This window comes from Gekko japonicus, unplaced genomic scaffold (assembly GCF_001447785.1).
Source record: "Gekko japonicus isolate JY-2015 unplaced genomic scaffold, Gekko_japonicus_V1.1 scaffold1546, whole genome shotgun sequence".
Taxonomy (NCBI): Eukaryota; Metazoa; Chordata; class Lepidosauria; order Squamata; family Gekkonidae; genus Gekko; species Gekko japonicus.
Window position 1 is genome coordinate 75513 of NW_015165289.1, and position 11506 is coordinate 87018.

An 11506-nucleotide genomic window follows, 5' to 3' on the forward strand; every position below is an offset into this window, starting at 1 on the left:
GCGGTCACCTTGTCCGTGGTGGGATGGATGCCCGCAGCGTCGACCACAAAACCCAGGAACTCAATGCGTGGCACCCCCAAGAGACATTTCTCCCACTTGACTTTGAGCCCTGCTGCGTCGAAACATTGTAGAACGGCCCGCAGACTGTCTGCAAAGGACGAGTCATCCGGCGCGGCGATCAGAAATGTGCACGTCGTCTAGAAATGGCTGAACCCCAGGGAAGCCTTTCAGGAGAGAATCCATAAAAGATTGAAAAATCCCTGGCGTGGCCGAGACTCCGAACTGGAGGCAGTGAACCTTGAACGCCCCCCTGTGTGTTGTGATCATTTGGGCTTTGGCCGTGGCGGCATCAACCAGCAGTTGTTGATATGCCCGTGCTAAGTCCAACTTGCCAAAAACCCGGGCCCCTGCCAAAGCCGCCAACACGTGGCTCACCACTGGCACTGGATAAGCGTGTGCCTGCAGAGCCTTGTTTAGCGTGCATTTATAATCCGCACAAATGCGCACGTCCCCATTGGGCTTCACCAGGGTGAGTATGGGGGTCTCCCATCGTGCCAATGCAACCGGTTCCAGAACCCCTTGTTCCACTAAGCAGTCTAGCTCGGCCTCGATTTTAGGCTTCATCGCTAGGGGCGGCAGCCTGGCCTTGAAGCGAATGGGCCGCACCGCCGGGTCTAGGTCCAGGGAGATGGGGGCCCCCAGAGAAATGTCCCAGTGTACCATCAAAAACGCGGGGAAATTCCGCGCACACCGTGCCAAAATCCCGTGACGTAACCTGATGGATTCCATTCAGAGAGAGTCCCAGGGCCCCGAACCAAGAGAGTCCTAGCAGGCTGGAGAGAGGCCTATCCACCACCAGCAGGTCTAGGATGCCATTAAAATCTTGGAACTGTACCTGGAACTTGCCCCCAGTCCCTTAACCGGAAACCCCGCGACTTCTGCAGAAGCGGGCCCCCCTTTGGACACAGCGTGCGGAGCGTATCCGTGGAGATAATGGAGTAAGTCGACCCTGTGTCAATCTCCATGCTGCAGGGGGAACCCTCTATAATGTCAGCAAGCTGCCAAGTTTCGTTTTGTATCTTGTCCCATGCGCATGCCTTCCCCTTCGCTTAATTGCCGTTTCAGCTGCAACCACTATCTTTCAAGGCCGCTGGAGGAGTCGCCGGAGTTCTTGCTTTGACTTTAGTCAGGATGAGCCGTGGGAAGCTCGTACCTGTTTTGCTTTGGGTAGCAGTTGGTTCTCAGGCCGCAAGGCGCGCGCGGGAACCGTAGTAATTGGATGTTGCTCATTTGAATGTACTATAACATTTTATGTGCATAGGTTGCCTGTCATTCCTAACAGTGTTCCTGTCCATGCATCTATAGCTTCTAATAAAGTAAAACCTTCCTGCAAGTGTGTACTTCATTGTTGCTGTGGGTCCTGACATATAAGGACCGTGACATGCATCTTGTTGGGGCCATCGGGGGGCAAGTTACAGACTTGGTGTTGCGGGAAGTGGGCCGATATGGAGGTCGCTGGGTGGCTCTGGCGTAGTCTGGTGCGTGGACGACTTCAGGCATTGTCCTTTGGAGCGGCAAACCCGGGAGATGTGCCCCGATTTGTTGCAGGTCCGGCAGACTGTGTTTCGGAAGCGGCACGACCGGCGCTCGTGGCCCTCACCACAGCTGGCACATGGGGCCGAGGCAGTCGAAGAGGCCTTGCTCACGTTGGTGGACGGCTGAGACGACCGACGACGGACCTGGTGCACTTTGTCCTTGTCCGAAGCATTGGTGTCGGCTGTCGCGTGCTTGTGGTGGGCCGCCTTGGCCCGGTGGTCTTGGTGTGCCTTTTTGTATGCCGTGGCCTCCTGGATTGCCTTCTCCAGGTCCAGGTCATCCTGGCTTACCAGCTTCCTCTGAAGCTTCAGCTCTCGGAGTCCCACGAGAAACTGGTTGAGGAGAGTTTCAGCTAGGTTGGAGAAGGAGCACCTGGTCGCACTCCACCGCAGAGCCGCCAGGAAATCTGAGGCTGTCTCGTCGGGGCCCTACACCTTCGCAAAAAAGTCCAGGCGCTCCACAAACTTCGTTGGTTTGGGAGCCAGATGGTCAGTCAGCGCCTTGACCAAGGAGCTGTACGACTCATCTTTGGTCAGCTTGGGTGCTATTAAGTCCTTAAGCAGGAGATGGGTCTCCATCCCGCAGTGGTGTCGCAGGTATGCCTTTTTTATATCTGGATCCACCACCTTGTGGATGGTGAAGTGGCTCTTGAGAGTTTCCAGCCAGGTCTCCCACTGCGAGGGAGATATCGAAAGCTGGGAGGCTCTCTGACGCGGCAGCCATCTTACGGTTTCCACATGGCAGTGAGCGGTGTAGAGGGTGGAGTGGTGCGGGTGCGGGGTGGTGCGATGCTGCTCTCAGGGTCAGCGGCGTGATGCTTGGAGAGCTTGGGAGCGGTGCGGTGAGCGCGCTTCTCGAAGAAGCTCGATGCTGGTGGCGGTGGCAAATTCAGCGCGGCGGCTCATGGTGATGTCCAGAACGTGGTCTCTGTTCAGAGGGAGATGGATCCCACCTTCATCGCCAGTGAAAAGTACGCAAACAGAGAGTGATTTCAGCAAAGCGTACTTTATTCGATCAGGAACAAGACAGCTTTGGCCGGCTCGCAGGCCGGCTTATATTCCCTGAGAAACGGCCACCCAAAACACACACCCCCACTTCCCAATAGGTTATTTACAGTGGTCGAGAGTCCCATTGGCTCTCGGCCAGGAACCTAGCCCCCTGATTGGAGCGGGCTAGGATCCGCATAGTCCATTGTCTCTTGGAGCGAAGCTCAACGTTTGTCTCTGGACTTGTCTGGACTTGTCAGGACTGGATACATTACAAGATCCGTGAGGCAATTGTGCCTCGCGAGGATCTAAAGAGCCATCTGATTGGACTCTCAGACTCTCTTGAGGCCATGATGCCTTTGGGATAACTAAGGGCGGGGCAGAGTCAGGCTTGGAGGAACCTGATGGGATAGGAGCATAACTCAGAGTTTCAAACTTGGGCTCTTCAGCCCTGCCTTTACTCTCTAGGTTAACAATACTTCATTTAACATTATTAATCAGAGGACTATAATTTTAGAGATCCTTTCTGTTTGCCCTCTTGGAGCTTCTCTACCTGATAGTCACACTACTCCCTTAACCTTTTTTGTGTTGTTCCTTCCCCTTAAAGGAAACTTATCCTTGGCCCCGGTCACACAGGCCAGAAAATGCAGGGGGGAAGTGTGGCTGATTGCCCCGGAGCAAAATAACGCACGGCCACCTGATCACACATCCCGTCGAGGTCCCGTGGTTAGGGCGTGAGGTGCCAATCACACGGCTATCCTGCAGTGCGGCAAAAAAAAGCGGTGCGGCACGATCACACCAGCAATCGCTAGGGACAGCTTCTATGGCAAACAGGAATATTTTTTTTCTCACCAAAAGGTGAGCATGCGCATGATCGTTTGTGAGCATCCTGTGAAGACTTAAAAAAACCCTAACCCGTTTGCAACGGGACTAGGACGGGTTGCGATCCCCGCGTTTTCCGGAAACTAGTACATCATAAGTACTAGTTTTTTACTCCGTATCTTCGGCACGAAACCACGGGTTAGCCATGGGTGCACTACACTACCCTGATGTTGCGGTGTGATCGCGCCCGGAAAATGCGCCTATCATTCATATCTTTAGCACGGCAAATGCTCCGTGTGAATGGGGCCCTTTTATCGCACCATTTTTTGTAATCAAACAGAAGAGACTATGCCTTTATCCCATCATGCCTAGTGACAACTGTAAAGAAAGTGCTTTTCTTAATTGTTAATGTTTGTCTAACCCTTGGTTCAGGCCTGGTATTGGGCCTGCAATAAAAACTTCCTTAGTGACAAATGACTGAATCTTCTCCCTAGAAACAGACATAACTCTGAGGAGCACTTAGTAACCTTGGAGAATTGCTTGCAGCTGTGGCTGATAAGATGATCTGGAGATGACCATTAGGCACATTCCAACTAATTGACCTCGTAAGACCTGCATGTAGGCGGGCCGAGAGTTTGCTGCAGATAACTTTCAATTTCCTCCTCCCTGCTTGAATATTATGGGCTATCATGAAATATTATGGGCTGCTGTTAGTATGGCAACCTAAAAAGTTGGCATCACTTTTCTGGACCCTCATTGGGTAAGGCCAATCTGGTGAGAGGCCAGTCTTGGTTCAGGCCTGGTATTGGGCCTGCAATAAAAACTTCCTTAGTGACAAATGACTGAATCTTCTCCCTAGAAACAGACATAACTCTGAGGAGCACTTAGTAACCTTGGAGAATTGCTTGCAGCTGTGGCTGATAAGATGATCTGGAGATGACCATTAGGCACATTCCAACTAATTGACCTCGTAAGACCTGCATGTAGGCGGGCCGAGAGTTTGCTGCAGATAACTTTCAATTTCCTCCTCCCTGCTTGAATATTATGGGCTATCATGAAATATTATGGGCTGCTGTTAGTATGGCAACCTAAAAAGTTGGCATCACTTTTCTGGACCCTCATTGGGTAAGGCCAATCTGGTGAGAGGCCAGTTTTCCTATAAGAATCCGTCCTAGTTCAGTTATGGTTCAGGTTGTCTGGTACTAAAGAGATGTCTGCTTGTCAATAGTACCAGTGGCAACCCACATTTGTTTGTGACTGCTGAGCCTGGTATGGTCCAGTAGTGCAGACCCCCAGCTATGGCGTTACAGTTTGCTTGTGCCTGGATGAGCTAAGAGATGACTGCTTTGTGTGCTGACCAACTGCAACTGAGAGAGGTAATGCTGAACTATTGCCTCATGTTTCAGTTAGGCTGGGTAAGCTAAGTTTCTTGTTTTATCCTCCACTGTCTGTCATGTGTTTCTTGCACCTAAATAAACTAAGGCCCCGGTCACATGGAGAATTTACTGCATGAAAGGCACAAATGTTGGGTGGATTTTCGGGGTGCGATCACACTGCAACATCTGGGAAGCGTAGCGCACCTGTGGCCAACCTGTGGCGTCCCGCCGAAGATGTGGAGTTAAAAAGTACCAAGGAAAGTGCACTAGTATCCAGAAAATGTGCGGCACAGGCAGGTGTCTGATCGCGGGAGTGCTAGTATCCTGTGGCATCCGGCGCCCGTCCACATCCCGTCGCAAACTGGATGTTTTTCGTAAGCACATGCGCACAAACACGAAACTGAAAGCAGTGCTGCTCCATGGAACTGCGCATGCGCACAAATGTGAAACGCTTGTGTGATCCTGCCGCGCTGCTTCTTTGCCACGCTGCAGCATCGCCATGTGATCGCCAGCTAACAGCCAAAGCATGGACACTCGAGGGACCATGTGATTGGGCTATCGCGCTTTATTTTGCTCCGGGGCGAACAGCCACACCTCCCCCCGCATTATCTGGCCCATGTGATCTGGCCTAAATATATATTTTACTTTGATACTTTGTGTGTTACTTGTGTTACCAAGTCTCAGAGCCTAAATCCTGTTTGCCTAGACCCTTTTGACCATCTCTACCAGAAAGCGTTTGTTCATCTTTGACTTTTGAACTGCAACTTTATTCTGCAGATTTTGTTTTGCTGTGTAAGTTCCAGAACCAAACAGGAGCTTTGGGTACCCTTTCTCCTGGGCTGTTGGGAACCGCTTAATAAGGGGCCTGGTGGCAGATCTACCTGACGTTTTGTTCAGAATTCTGTTTTGGACTTTTGGACAACAGGAAAGAAGCTCTTTCCCCCTCTATTTCCCTTTTTTTGTTTTTTGTTTGCCCTGTTAGGGTAAAGCCCATTTGTATCAACAACAAATTAGGGCAGGAAATGATGTACAATTTAATGATGGGCAAAATTAGTTGCTGTAGATTTTCCGGGATGTGTGGCCGTGGTCTTGGCATTGTACTGGTGAAACGTCAGGTTCTACAATGCCAAGACCACAGCCACGCATCCTCGAAAATCTACAGCAACTAATGAACTCCGGCCGTGAAAGCCTTCAACAACATATTGATGGGGAAAATGTTTTCAACAATGTTCCATCAGTGTCTTTGGTGCTTTGTGCTGATCTTCATAGGACTTGTTTACCCTGTGCTTGACTTTCAAACTTTCAGTCTAAAGGAACATCACATTGTTCCAGTGTTGGAGCACCTCATTTTGCACAAGGTGGAGTGGCTTTGTTTCACATCCCTCCTTGTTTCTTGGGATGAGTTGCAGATGCTGTCTGGTCCGTTTATACAATTGTCATGCTATAAAGGATGACCTTGAAGCTTCTTCCTTAACAACTGTTGCTGCCTTTGTGTTATGCGTTGATGAATGAACCATCAGTCACCTGTCTGCAAGAGCTGTGAGTCCTTGTCATGGTAATATTTTTGCTTATTTTTCATCTATTCTTTCCATTTATGCACCACTGCATGTCCACTGTGCAATAAGGAGGCCAACCATGTTCCAAAAGCTCTTCCAAATGGCGTTTCAGCTGGAGCCTTTTCTCCAATGGAGATATCCTACATATTAACAAAACCAGATATGGGTCAGTACCAATGCTCCCTCTAAGCTGTGGAGTCTTGTGAGCAAAAATTCCACTTTGTGAGCTACTGGTGTTAAAGTTGTGAGCGAGCGATTTGGCTACTGCATAAATTAGTTTGCTCTGGAGCCATCCCTCCTGAGCTGAGACAAAAATGTGTGAGCCAGAGGCTACAAAACCATGAGACAGCTCACACTAACTCAGCTTAGAGGGAACACTGGTCAGTACTATCTCCTGTGCTTTACTGACTGTAGGTAACTGATACACAAGGTGAGGTGTGGAAGCCCATATACTCTGAGTGACACAGTTCTTGAACTCATGACATGCAAACTGAAGACCATTATCTGTCCCAACAATTTCAGGAAAGCCATATCTGTCACACAAACTTGATTTTCCCAGTGACCTGAGAGGCTGTGTGTTATCTTTAAGTAAAGCAGTCTTTGGATAGGTAAAGGTAAAGGTTCCCTTGCTCGAAAGCCAGTCGAATCCGACTCTAGGGTTGCGGTGCTCATCTCCGTTTCAAAGCCGAAGAGCCAGCGCTGTCCGAAGACGTTTCCGTGGTCATGTGGCCGGCATGACTAAACACAAAGGCGCACGGAACGCTGTTACCTTCCCACCGAAGTGGTACCTATTTATCTACTTGCAATTTCTTGCTTTCGAACTGCTAGGTTGGCAGGAGCTGGAACTAGAGACAGGAGCTCACCCTGTCTTGCGGCACCCGGGTCTTGAACTGCTGAACTACTGACCTTCCACAGCCTGCAGTTCAGCGTCTTACCCACTTGAGCCACCGCAGTCTTTGGATACTGAAGAAAATAGTCCACAATCCTGCCATACTGCTTCATAGAATATGGAAGCAGATCTATAGCCATTTTCATCCGTGCTGCTATAGACCTCTTTGTAACTAATATGGGTTGTTTTGACAGACAGGACCTGTATGGCTGGCATCTTTGCCATGGCATCTATGTCATGGTTAATCTGAAGCCAGTACAACATACCCTGTCCTGACCTCTGCTGTCAGGCCCAGTCAGGTCTCCTCTAGAGCAATGACCTCAGGTCTGGATAGTAAGTCTTGAGAGCATCAACAGATGCGGGTAGCTAGGAATTGGAGCTGGCACACAGGCTTGCGCCTAGTAGACCAGCTGATCCATCAAGGCAGCCTTTTCAAGCCTAGACTTAAAGAGGCTGGGAAATAATCAGGCTCAGCGGCTACACCATGCTTAGGCCAGGGTCCTGCCAAGAATTATTGTTCTCACTCTCTGGCTCTGGGATAGGGTTGCATGCAGTCAGTCGAGCACCTGGCCTCCTTGGGGCCACCTTGGCCAAGGCCTTCTGCTGTTGCCATTCCTGTAGAGTGGGATTGTCCCTTGGGAGTGGGGCGGGGCTATGGGCTCAGGTTCTGCCCAAAGGAGCCCTGGTGACTGTTTCAGGGGTTGGCAAGGCCTTCATTGCAGACTCAGGCAGGATGGCTTCTGGTGCTGCTAAACCATTGTCAGCAGGCACCTCGGCCATGTTAGGCTTTCCTCATATTGCTGGTCCTCCTCAGCTGGTGGCCTTGGTTCATCAGGCTGTTCCTCTGAGGACTCCAAGCTTGAGTCACTGAGCTGGTCGGCAGGGATCATGGCACACCTCTGGTTCTCTTGGCAGTTTTCAATACCCAAATGGCCTTAATGAAGTCTTTCTAGCATGTCCTCTTTGAGCACATCTCTAGGAGACAGAAATTCACCCAAGGCTTTTGACTAACAGAGCATACAGTCTTTATTAAGGATGATCATCCCGACGCCTGCAAGAGCAGATCATGCCAGCCCACCAAACAAGATACGGCGTTTTTCTTTTATAGCAGGGGTGGCGAACACGCGGCTCTCGAGCCGCATGCGGCTCCCGGCCAAAATGCATGCGGCTCCGGGGCCTTCCTCGGCTTCTCCCCAGCCTCGGTGTGGCGGCGAAAGAAGAAAGGACTCGCAAGGGGGCTTCTTTCCCCCCCCTTCCTCCCCTCGTTTCTTTCTTTCCTTCAAGGGGGGGGGGGGAGTCTATGGAGGGGGAGAAGCGACCGGGCCTGGAAAGGGGGGGGCGTGTGTTGCGGCGGCGGCGTCAGTCGCTCCCCATTCGCACGTGCGCCTTCCCCCGCGCCATTAAGAAACAAGGCGCGCGCCGGGGAGGCTCTGGGCCACTGCACTGGCTGGCGCCGAGGAAGGAGCCCGGGCAAGAGCGAGCCGAGCTCCCTGCCAGCGATATCCACGCCCGAGCCGAGCTGGGCAAAAGAGGAGGGGGCGGGCTGCCGGGGCTCGCGGCTCTGCCTCGCGCTGGTGAAACCGACTGTGTGTGTGAGTGCGCGCGCGTCGATCCGTGGTGTTTCTAACGGTCTCCTTTCAAGCCGTGGGGTGGAAGAGTGGCAGCGGCGGCAGCTCTGAGCGGCCGCTGAAAACAGGCCTGGCCCCAGGCGCTTTCCCTAGCTGAGGAAGCCGGCGAGGGGGTCTTCGGGCGCGTGAGGGGTGGAAAGGGCGGGCTACCGTCCCGTGGGGATTTTTGAATGCCGCTGGCCTCCCCTTTCTCTGTTTCCTCTCCTTCCTTCCTCTTTCTCTCACTTTTCCTTTTCCTATCTGTTTTCTCTCTATCACTGTCTCCCTCCCTCCCTTCCCTTTTTGTTTTTCTTTCTTTCGCTGTCTTTTCTCTCTCCTCCCTCCCCTTCTCTCACTTTCTTCCCCCTTTCCTGTTTTCTCTCTTTCTCCTCTCTTTAATCCCTTTGTCTGTTTTCCCCCCTTTCTCTCTCCGCTTCCCAAACTTTCTTCTCTTTTCTCCCCCGCCCCGCCCCGCCCTGCCCTGCCCTTCCCTCTCCGCTTTCCATGCGGCCCCCCCCATGCCCTGGGCTGCGCTCCCCTCCCACGGCCGCCCCCTCCTGAGCATCTGCGCTTCGTCAGCCCGGGAGAGCTGTGGACCTCCTCTCCCGGCGGTCGGCTGAGCCGGAGTACAGCAGGCTCAGGCGTGCGCCCCAGGGGACTTTCCACCAGGCTCCTTTCTCCTCCTCTCCAAGCTGGGGTAGGGGCGGGCTGCCCCCTCTCCTCCCGCTCACAAGTGCTTTGCCAATCCCTCTCGGAGACGCAGATCTCCCAGCGCTGCTGCCGCTGCCCGCCCACGAGGCCGGCCCTTCGGCTCCGGCGTCTCTCGTTTGCAAGCGGACACAGCTGGGCAAGCCACTGGGCCTTGGAGCCCCTGCGTCGACATCGTCGTCCCCCCCCCGCGGTTGCTCCGAGCTGGAGGAAGCTGGATTTGCTTGGAGGCGCTGCCTGCCCCAGCAGTTTTCCAAGTAAGTTTTGCAAAGTTTGGATCGCGTAGTTTGGATTGACAGGCACTCCTAAACATGGGAAACCTCCTTCCCTCCCCCCCCCTGTGTGCATCAAACTGGAGCGCGCCCATCCCCTCCTGAAGTGCAGGGAAGAGATGTGCGGTAGGGCTGCAGGGATGTGTCAAAACAAATGGCAAGAATGCCCCTTGGCAACTACGGGAGATGCCTGAAGCTCCACTGGATATAACAGGAACCAAGAATGCCAATTAACTTTCATGGGCTCCATAGAAAATTCTGTACTGCAGAAGGTAGCCTCGCCTAGTGTGCAAACAAGCCTGGCATCAGCCCTGCCTGTCAGCCTTCCCTTATTTTAAAATGCCTCGCCCTCTTTCTCTAGTTTTGCATTATGCAGCCATGGACTTTCATCCAGAACAAAACATGTGCCTGTGAGAAGAATGGGGGGACAGGCCTGTAACTTGAGTGCAGGGGGGAACTCAGCTGGGGTCCAGAAAGACAAGCAGGCAAGAAGACTCTGTTTAATTAAGGAAGCTGCTGACAGCCTGCAAGCCCTGGACTGACGATAAGCAATGCTCCCTCTAAGCTGCGAAGTCCTGTGAGCAAAAATTCTCCTTTGTTAGCTACTGGCATTAAAGCTGTGAGCAGGTGATTTGGCTGCTGCATAAATTAGTGTGCTCTGGAGCCCTCCTGCCTGAGCTAAGACAAAAAGCTGTGAGCCAGAGGCTAAAAAACTGTGACCTAACTCAGACTATCTCAGCTTAGAGGGAACACTGACAATACAGACATCAGAAGAGCCCTGCTGGATCAGACTAGTGAGGGTCTGTCTAGTCCAGCATAATTTCTCACACAGTGGCCAACCAGTTCACCTGGAGGTCCAATAACAGGGCAGAGAGGCCAAGGTTTTGGCAGGTCACTGCATGGTGTGGCTCTCTGACTCTCACAGTTTAAAATTTTGGCTCTTTTTGTCGAACTTGTTCGCCACCCCTGTTTTATAGGATAAAGTAGGTAAAAGATCAGGGTGTAGAATTTCAAAGAGAGTTCCCAAACACAGTTCTCTCTCTAACCTCTGTTCAGAATACATTCTACTTTCCAAAAATAAAGACAAACCATGGCCCCGGTCACACAGGCCAGATAACGCGGGGGGGGGAGGCATGGCTCTTTGTGCCGATGCAATTAGACCCGCCAGAACATGATCAGATGTGACAGTGGCACACCGCGGTTTCATCCATCAGCGCATGTGCGTCAAGGAGGACAGCCAGGGGAAAGCCGCACGCTGGCGCGATCACACAGAACGATTCCGTCGGCAGCCCGTGGCAAACCATTTGCTAGTACATTTGTTGAGATACTTTTTAACCGTGCAGCTTCGGCGGCATGCCACGGGTGCGCTATGCTTGCCAGATGTTGCGGTGTGATCGCACCCTGAAAATTCGCCCGGCATTCATGGCTCTCCCACAGCAAATTTGGCATGTGAATGGGGCCCATGAAACTCTTTCCTGAGAGATAATGTGCCATCAGCCCTTGACTAAGATGATATTGCTAAGGAAATAGAGGGCCCTTTCTGCACCTGTATTTTGCCTCAGTCTCTGAACGTATTCTATTCTTCCATTCTGCATTCCCTCCTGCAGTTGTTTTCTATTTGTTTCATGACTTTCTCTTGTTTTTTCATTAGTTTTACAGGAATCTGCATTCAGACCGCTTCCAGCACACTGTTG